The sequence below is a fragment of the Bos mutus genome, chromosome 11, assembly GCF_027580195.1.
Source record: "Bos mutus isolate GX-2022 chromosome 11, NWIPB_WYAK_1.1, whole genome shotgun sequence".
Lineage (NCBI taxonomy): Eukaryota > Metazoa > Chordata > Mammalia > Artiodactyla > Bovidae > Bos > Bos mutus.
Genome location: NC_091627.1, coordinates 79,361,608 through 79,370,492, shown reverse-complemented (window position 1 = coordinate 79,370,492; position 8,885 = coordinate 79,361,608). Strand labels below are relative to the sequence as shown.

At 51.1% G+C, this 8,885-nt stretch overlaps 1 protein-coding gene across 1 annotated transcript in view; it reads right to left on the bottom strand.

Moving 5' to 3' along the window:
- Nucleotides 1–4,055: 4,055 nt before the first annotated feature.
- Nucleotides 4,056–8,885, bottom strand: part of SIX2 (SIX homeobox 2) — a 38,977-nt gene continuing 34,147 nt past the window's right edge. Inside the window, exon 3 of the transcript XR_011466088.1 lies at nucleotides 4,056–4,457. The gene's annotated coding sequence lies outside the window, so the exon portion shown is untranslated. The remainder of the gene's footprint in view (nucleotides 4,458–8,885) is intronic.

The window sequence follows — 8,885 nt, the reverse complement described above, 5'->3', positions numbered from 1 at the left end:
CAAATGAACCTAGAATTGGAACCAGTTTCTGTGGGTCAATATCTCTCCGTGAAAGGTTCCCACACATGTGCCACAAGCCCAAATCACCACTCTAATATGCATTTAATTTGATTTGAGGGAAAGGATAAATATATCCCTGGTTCCCTTGGGTTTGGAGCCCCTGTGCAAACACCCTTTTCAGAAAGATGCTGAAGTGTAGAAGTCAGAAGTGTTCGAATAGGAGGCCTGGGTTTGAATGTCAGTGCTTGCGTGTAGTAACTATGTAAACCTGAGCATTGGGTCTGCTTTCCTCATCTGTATAATGGGTACAAGAACACATGTGTTACCAGAGTAGACAGAACATTAAGGATATAATGGACATTTCCAGCACGTGTTATACAGTGGGTGCTCAGTACCTGTCTATGGAGAGGACCCAGGTGGGGTGGTGGCAACTGGGACTGGGTTCAAGCCAGTGAGTGGGAAGCTGGGAGGGTCTGTGTCCAGCCCCCTGGCTCCTCCTGGTTCTGGGCCACTCTGCCCTCTTCTCCATTCCAGTTAGAGCCCCTGGCCACCCCACCCCAAACCCTCTTAGCACTTCTTCTCTGTTCCTGTGAAATGGAGGAAAAAATGATGGCTTTGCATACTTGTTCATGGTGGAAATGGTCCAGGTCTCTAGAATCCTCTCCATTCCTGCTTTTGAGACCAAAGTCTCTTTGGTCCTTCGGCTCCATGTTTTCTAATGCCAGGGTGTGTGTGTGTTAGTTGCTCAGTCCTGTCTGACTCTTTGCCACTCTGTGGACTATAGCCTGCCAGGCTCCTCTGTCCATGGAATTCTTTAGGCAAGAATACTGGAGTGGGTAGCCATTCCCTTCTCCAGGGGATCTTCTTGACCCAGGGACTGAACCTGAATCTTCTACATTGCAGGTAGATTCTTTTACCATCTAAGCCACCAGGGAAGCCAGTGCAAGGGTGTGGGGGCAGGATATGGTGCCCCCCCCACCCCGCTCCACCACCTTTGCTCCTTAGCAGGCAGCACAATTGTGGCTTTCTCCCCATTGCCTTTCCCCATCATCCATCTCTTTTCCACTTGCTGGATGGACACTGGCTGTTTCTCCCTCACTCCCTTCTCTAGGTGCCTCCCTCTATCGTATCCTCTGCATGCGCTACCATTCAGCTACCACTTCGCATGTTACAGAGGAGAGTGTGGAGGCAGAGAGATGGGAAGAAGTTTGCTCAAGACTGAACACCAGAGCAACATCAGGGTCAAGGCAGGCATTCTCCTGTCAGAGGGAAGGGTGTCTGGTAAACCCAGGAGAACATCGAAGGGGACGGGACCCAGCTTCTGGTTCCCTGATGAAACTTCCCAGCTGGGACCTCATGTTTCCCACACTTGAAGGGCATTTCCCAAGCTTATCTGAGGGTGCTTGAGGCTCTTGTCAGACAGTCAGCATCTTGAGTCTTATTGAGACTTAATCTTATCGAGATCAGTCCTTATTGAGTCAGAATCCAGGAGATGCTTGTGAACAAGGAGATGGAAAAACACGGCTGCAGGACCTTGCCACTCACAGTTTGCATGCATGCATGCGTGTGTGTGTGTGTGTGTGTGTGTACGCGTATGTGTTGGGGGAGATTCCAGCAGCATTTGGGATCACCTGGGGACTTCTTAGGACTGAAGAGCCTTAGGTCCCTCCAACACTGATTTAATAAGAACCCTGGGAGATTTCCACAAAAAGTGCCTCCCTGGGTTTCCAGTTCCTCGAGGAGGTGACATTGTGTAGGGAAAATCAGGCCTGTAAGCTTAGTCATGTGATTTCACTGATCTGAGTTCCTGGCTTTCTTCTTTATAAATTGGCACTAATAACACCTGCCGGGGTTGTAATGATCAGAGGAGATTTTTCAAAATTTAGAAAGGGTGACTACTACTGTTGTCTGGCTCCTGCCCTTGCTATCGTTCCTTTCACTCTGGCCACCTGGGACTTTCCATCCTGTTTGTCTTCTCACAGATGCTGGCCTTCCTCCTCCACAGTGACCAGGCTGAGTGCCTGCAGGCAGGGCTCCTCAGCTTCTGCAGATAAGCTCCTAGAGAGGGTGGTCAGCATCAGGCAGGTCTTCACTTTGGCCACACCCATACTCCGCTCCATGAGTGGACAGGCCTCTGGCCATGGAAGCCAGATGCCCCATCATTCAGTGGACAGACTCTGCAACTGGAAAACTGGGAGAACAATGACAGACAGAGCCACAGTGCCAGAGGGACAGACCCATGGCCAGGGCCTCAGCCCAGAGCTACAGAGCTGGTCTCAGCAACAGTCCTTGTAGATGTTGATCTGTGTGACGGGCTCACCTTTTGAGGATGCTTGTGGTTGGAGGATGGCTGGACTGGGGCCAGCAGCTGAAACAACACAGGAGTGGGAAGATACCTGTAGCAGAAGATGTGGGTGGAGGGAGGTACCATAGTGTCACCAGGGGAGGTGTTCCTCAATCAGCTAGATGGCTTCGGGATGGAGAACAAGATAGGACTGCTGCCAGCCTCTCCGGAGTGCATGGTATGTCTTGGGTCCAGACAATTCCTCCTCTATTAAGTTTTTTCCAACACAGCTTCCCTGGTGGGTCCTGGAGCCCCTCAATCTGCCTCCAGTATTCGTGATAGATGTCTGTCTTAGACTTTATTGTCCCTTCCCTTTCAGTGTTATGCTCCATCTGGTTTGTCCCCATAAATGTCCTCTTGTGTGTCAGATCACGTCCCCCTTGAATTTTTATCTCAGAAAATAGAATAGTTATAGTTACATGACTTCACTGAGTTTGATTTCCTCGAAGGCAGAGGAAAAGCATAATCATTAGACCCTGTTTCCCAACTCATTGTAGGTCTCTTATTCTGTCTCCCCAATTGCAGATGTTATTCAATCAACAATAATAATTTCTGTGAGTCTTCCGTCAGGGGCATCAAGTTACACTGCTTTAAGTCCTATTAAACCATCAGCCCAGAATTTCTTCTTGGGGGTGCCCCCCAGCTTGCTGGGACACAGCCTTGCATTCTCCCATGTGGGTGGCACTTTAATCGGGTCACTCCTGAAAAACGCAGATATTTTCTCCCCAGATCAGATTCAAGTAGGCTCCTTGGAGAACATTCTTCTGAACAATCTCACAAAGATCCCAAAGGAGGTTTTTATTTATTTATTTATTTAAATCAAGACTCTGAAACCCTAAAACTTAAAATATTGAGGACCTCTAATATTGAGGGATCTCCACAATTAGACCCTCCGATCTCCACGTGGGGACAGAGATGACGGAGATCCGAACCTCAGCAACCAGCACTGTTCTGAGTCTTGGGTGACATCGCAGGTGCTCTTGTAGGTTTCTTTTACACCCTCAATCCGGGGGGCCTTAGTCATGAATGGAATCTGAAAATGAGCGTCTTAGGACAGGGATGCCACTCATCAGGCTGTCTTGGAGGCAGTGTTGGATTCTCCTTTCAGGGCCTGGCGAGCTGGTCCCAGGAGATTTGCTGATCCTGGCAAAACCCTTCTTCCCAGCCCTTCTTCCTCTTTCTTTTCCCAAGTCCCCACCCTCTTCCTCTCCCTCTTCCCTTTTCTGGCCCTCCCCTCACCTGTCTTTCTCGAGAGCCCTGTCCAGGGCCCCCTCTTTCTGGGTGCCCCGTGCCGGGCCCCTGCAGGCGGGAGACGCATCACGCCTCGCCCTCGGCGCCCCTGAGCGGCCCTGCCTCCCCGCGCGGCTCCGCGGCAGATGCAGGCACCTCCGCTTTGTTTCCCGTCCTGGAGAGGAGCAGCTGCCGCACTAATTGCCACCAGCAGGGGGTCCCGGCCGGGCTCACACCCCTCCTGCCGCTTAGGAGGCGGCCCAGTGGGGGCGGTTTTCAGGAGCCCAGTGAGCTAAGCCAGCTTTGAGCATTATTCCAGGAATTTTAAACACTCGTTAAAGGCTTTGCCGTGTCTCACTTCAGTACACATCATGCTCCAGTTACTGCTCGGAACCGCAGGGGCATCTGCCTGGGCAGCACTTATCAATATTTTAGCACGAGAAAGGCAAATGATGTTGAAACATTGAACTATATTTCCATCTGCTCAAGCTGAAATGGGACAAGCACAGCTCAGGAAATGGAATACCTCCTCCCTAGCTGCCTCGGAAGCAGTGATACCCACCAGTCCAGCTTCTGCTCCTGCCTCAGTTTCTTCTTCACCTCCCTTCTCCCTTGGCCCTCAGTGTTCATAGCTTGTGGGCAAAGTTTGAGGAGCTAGATACCGGCTAGATGTTAGGTTTGTTGGTAGAGTAAAAAGAATCCGAGAGTGTGCCCCGCTCTTGTTACAATGTGCCTTATTGATGGATTCAGAGGGAAAAGCAGGGTCCAGTGTCCCCTGCTCCCCTGCGGTGTCAGGGGATGATATCTCCGTCCCTCGTGTTGGCTTGGCTCGGTGCCTGCCGAATGCCCTCCTGCAGTCAGACGCACATATGGGTGGTTAGACCTGAAAAAGGAATGCACAGCATAAACAGGTGGACACAAAGCCTTTTTAGTATACTCCCCTTTCCCCTGGAATAAAACAGAACTTACTGACAGGAAAGAATCTTGAGAGATACTGATGTTCTGTTGTCTCAAAGGATTTGAGAGGTTTCTAGGGTGTGGAGGCCAAGGATAGCTGTCGTGGTCCCTGAGATTGGACATCTCAGATGATTCAGTGGTCCCCTCAAGACAAGGCGCGTGGGGTAGACCCACTAGCAGGACCCCTGAGAGAGTCACAGGATTCAGGGAATACGGAACCCCCCACTCTTTTTGTCCCAAGCCCTAAAGCAGAATGAGGGACTGCTTCCTCCCAGCTTTCCTCAGACTATCTTTTTGCAGTTTCTTCTCTTTGAGGCCGTTCTGTTTAATTGGACTCATCTACAGGGTTTCCCTGTGTGCTCAGATGGTAAAGAGTCTGCCCACTATGTGGGAGTCCCAGGTTCGATCCCTGAGTTGGGAAGGTCCCCTGGAGAAGGGAATGTCTATCCACTCCGGTATTCTTGCCTGAAGAATTCCATGGACAGAGGAGCCTGGCAGGCTATAGTCCATGGGATCGCAGAGAGTCAGACACGACTGAGCGATGAAGACTTACTTACACACACAGAGATGTAGGGATGGTGGGGTGGTGAAGGACATGTGGCAAGAGGTAGGGTCAGAGCCTGAAGCCCGCAGGACTCACTCTGCTGTGAAGGGCATTGTGGGATGGTCTCATACCTTAGGGCTTTCGGTATATACTTTTGTCCTGGGTTTTAATTCCCCCTGGCTCCCATGCTGATGGTCAGGCTGGTGGTAACTTGGGAAAAGGGGCTTCCATTGTGGCAGCAGCAGCTGAGAATGAAGGCCCATGGCTATCATGGGCGATTATGGGCTGTGGGAGCCAAAGACCCACTGATTTCATTCATCCCTCTGCTGGCAGACAAGACCACTCACATCCCCAGCCAGATGGAGGAAAAGTGGTTTTCAAAGTCTTCAGAAATGGGTCCTCTTCCTTGGTCAGGGCAGGGGACAGAGGAGGAAAAATAGCTAGGGGCATTTGAACCAAATGTGCAAGTGCTAAATGACATCATAAACAGTCATCTCTGAGGTCCGATATCCTGGAGAAGATTGCTGACATCCTGGAGAAGAAAATTCTTTGCAGGCATTTGTGTCTGGGTGACGCTGGTAGGGCGGTGACAAATGCCAGTCCTGCAGGAATTTGGAGAGGCTGCCCAAGCGATGTAAACATGGGGACCTATTTGTACATTTTAAAATGTACTGTGTTTACTTCTATCAGGAAAGAGTGCTCTTTATCCTCACCATCTCTTAAGACTCATGATTAATGTTAAAATGTTGAAAAGACCTAGCCTCTTACCCTCCCTTGATCATAGGAGACGGGGCTGGTAAGGGGGCAAGAAAAGAGGGCCTTTTGGAAGATGTGCGAAGCAAGCCCATAACAGGGTCATGGTGGGCCTTGGTCTATGAGGGGTCCACCCAGCATGCCCCACTAAGGCACCAGGCAGAACTCTAAGAAGGACTGGTAAAAGAAGGCAGAGGGAATCAGTCAGTGCATTGGCTGTAGACAACCTATGTGAACCTGAGTTGGAATATAGCATGAGTTAAGATCGGAGTTATTCAGAGATCAGAAGGTTACTCAGGGTTGCAGGCATCTTGAGAATCAAGTTATATGGCTGCCGCCTTGGCAGGTGGCATCCATCACTAACATCCTCAGACCATTTCTTCTATAGGCACCAGGGTCACATAGTCTAGCATCTGTGACAATGTTTAAGCTCTTAGCAGATCTAATCAGCTCTGAGAAAAGGGCCCAAGGTTTAGGAATAGGAGCACTTGGATCCACTCCAACTCCCTATCATTCCCCACTGCGGGGAATATACAGTCAGGACACAATCCTTATTGCACTGGGGCTCTCAAAATGAACTCCCTTTGACCTTCACCTCTGACCTAGGGGTCAGTCCGTTCCTCTTTCCAAAGATTGGAAGCTGCTGGAAGCAAACACTGCCACAGAAGTATGAATGAGTCACACCTGTCCACCCCCAGATGTCTGCCTGTCACTGGGAGAAAACAGCTCCTGCTGGGTTTTCTGAACACTCATCAGCTGGCAAAATGATCCAACCCCAGATGCCCAGGCCAGTGCAGGCTTGGAGGAGTTGGTGCCCAAAGGTTCTGGGTGAGGCTCTGGAGAGTCACTAATCCCCCACTGAGGCTGTCCCTGGAGCCTGGCTGATGTGTGGTTGTATGCTGGGCCCTGGAGTGGTGGCTCATGGGGTGACTGGGATCCAGAGAATTGGAGAAGTCATCAGTTTGCTGGCTGTGTGCTCTGCCTCTCCCATATTCCTGTCCTCAGGAGCTAGCACAGAGCAGTAAATGGCTCCATGGGATGCCTGCGAACCTGGGCACACACAGGTCCTCCTGGTGCCCCCTGCAGGGCAAAAATTCCACAGCGATGGTGGTTCTGGTTCCAGGGTCTCCCCACATGCTGAGCTCAGTCACTCAGTCGTGTCCAACTGTCTGTGACCCCATGCGCTGTAGCCTGCCAGACTCCTCTGTCCATGGAATGTTTCCAGGCAAGAATACTGGAATGGGGTACCATTTCCTACTCCAGGGGATCTTCCCGACCCAAGGATTGAACTCACATGTCTCATGTCTCCTGCATTGGCAGGCAGATTCTTTACCACTAGCGCCACGTGGAAAGCCCTTTGCTATGGGAACCTATATTTTTAATAGAGATGAGCCTCAGAGGCAAGGAATCTTGACAGGTAAGTGTTAGCATTCTATCCATCTTGGAGGTGATTTTGATGCGGGTTTCCAGTAGGGACCCTTATGTCCCTAATACATACACTTTTCTGCCTGGGAAGTGCTGACTGGAAGTTCAAGGTTTGTTCTGAAGGCCAGATGGACTCTCAGGTAGGACAGGCAGAGGGATGAGGTGGAAAAGTGCTAGAAAATTCCCTCTGCCTCCAAAGACCTAACCTGCCATACCCTCCTTAAATCCCACCATGCAGCATCACCTGTCTTTGGGCAAGTGTCGTCCTCCAGAAACTCCTAACAAGACAGCTCTCTCTGTAGAGTCCATCTCTCTTTCCAAAGGTTGGAAGCCGCTGGAAGCAAAAACTCATTTCATTCCACTCAGGACCCACCTGCCTGTGAAATGGGCTGCACCCCCATACCTGCCCACTCCCAGGAGCCCAGTCCTCCGCCTTCCCCCACAGGCTAGCCCAGGGCCACCAACTCCTAGGTTCTGAAGCAGTCCTTTGGGAGAGTGAGGGTGACATTTCCTCTTTCTCTCTCTCTCTCTCTCTCTGCCATCCTGCTGCCAGTCTCCTCCCAGCCCAGCATTTAGGGCAAAGGCATGGGGAGCCAGACTGTCTGCCCCCGCCCAGCACTGTTGCCAGGAAGTGTCGGGAACAGCTCTGCCGCCCTGCCCCTCGCGCCAGTCACTAGGATGAAAGAAACCCCAGAATGGCAGTTTGGGATTATCTAGTGCCCTGGGCCAGAAAGGCTCCCTGTGAGGATTAGTGGCTTCCTCTTGAAAAAGCCGCAGCCACTCTCTCAGACAATACCTCCTCTCTTGCGGATCTCCTGCCCCCTCTTCTAACCAAGCAGCCCAGGGTCCTCTGCTGTGAATCTGTAGAGGACAGCTTATCTTAGGAGAGGTGATGGGGAACTCACCACCTCTGAAGGTAGCCCACTCCATCTCCAGTTCTGGACAGCTCTATTATTTTTGTGCTGACTGAAGCAGAAACTCTGCTGTTTTTCCCATGGGTCATGGTTCCAAGCCTGCAGCTCCATCCAGGGCAGTGAAGCACTAAATAATCCTTTGCTCAAGGCACAGAGAAAGAGTGCTTGCTCCAAGCTCCCCTCTCCATGGAATTCTGAAGTGCCCACTGGCCACAGGATATCACTCTTCCTAGTGAGGGGAGACTTTCAGGATTGTTGTCCTCAGTAAACTTCCCACCGCTCCCCCAGTGGCCCCTGCTGTCCCTTCAGACACCTATCAACTTTCTGTTCCATTCAGCCATCACTCCAGCCAGGTTCATATCATCCCAGGCACCTGTGCATATGCTGAGTGGGGCTTCTGTGAGTTTCCTCATACCCCCTGGTACTCTGAACCCCCTCACCCACAAGTGCTTGTCCTGGAACCCCTCACTAGGTTCTGCTAAGCCCCTCTACCTCTTTCCCCATCAACATAAAGCCTGGGTCCCAACCACCAACCCAGCCACTGGGGGGGCAGTAGACTGGAGCCCATAGCAAAGGGCCGACACGCTATGTCTTTGGAAGCAGAACCCACAGCCTTTCTCACTGAGCCTGTCTGAACCCCAAACTTCAGAGTGTGTATTTTTTAATTGTGGTAAAATATATGTAACATAAGCTTCTCCATTGGAATCATTTTTCAGTC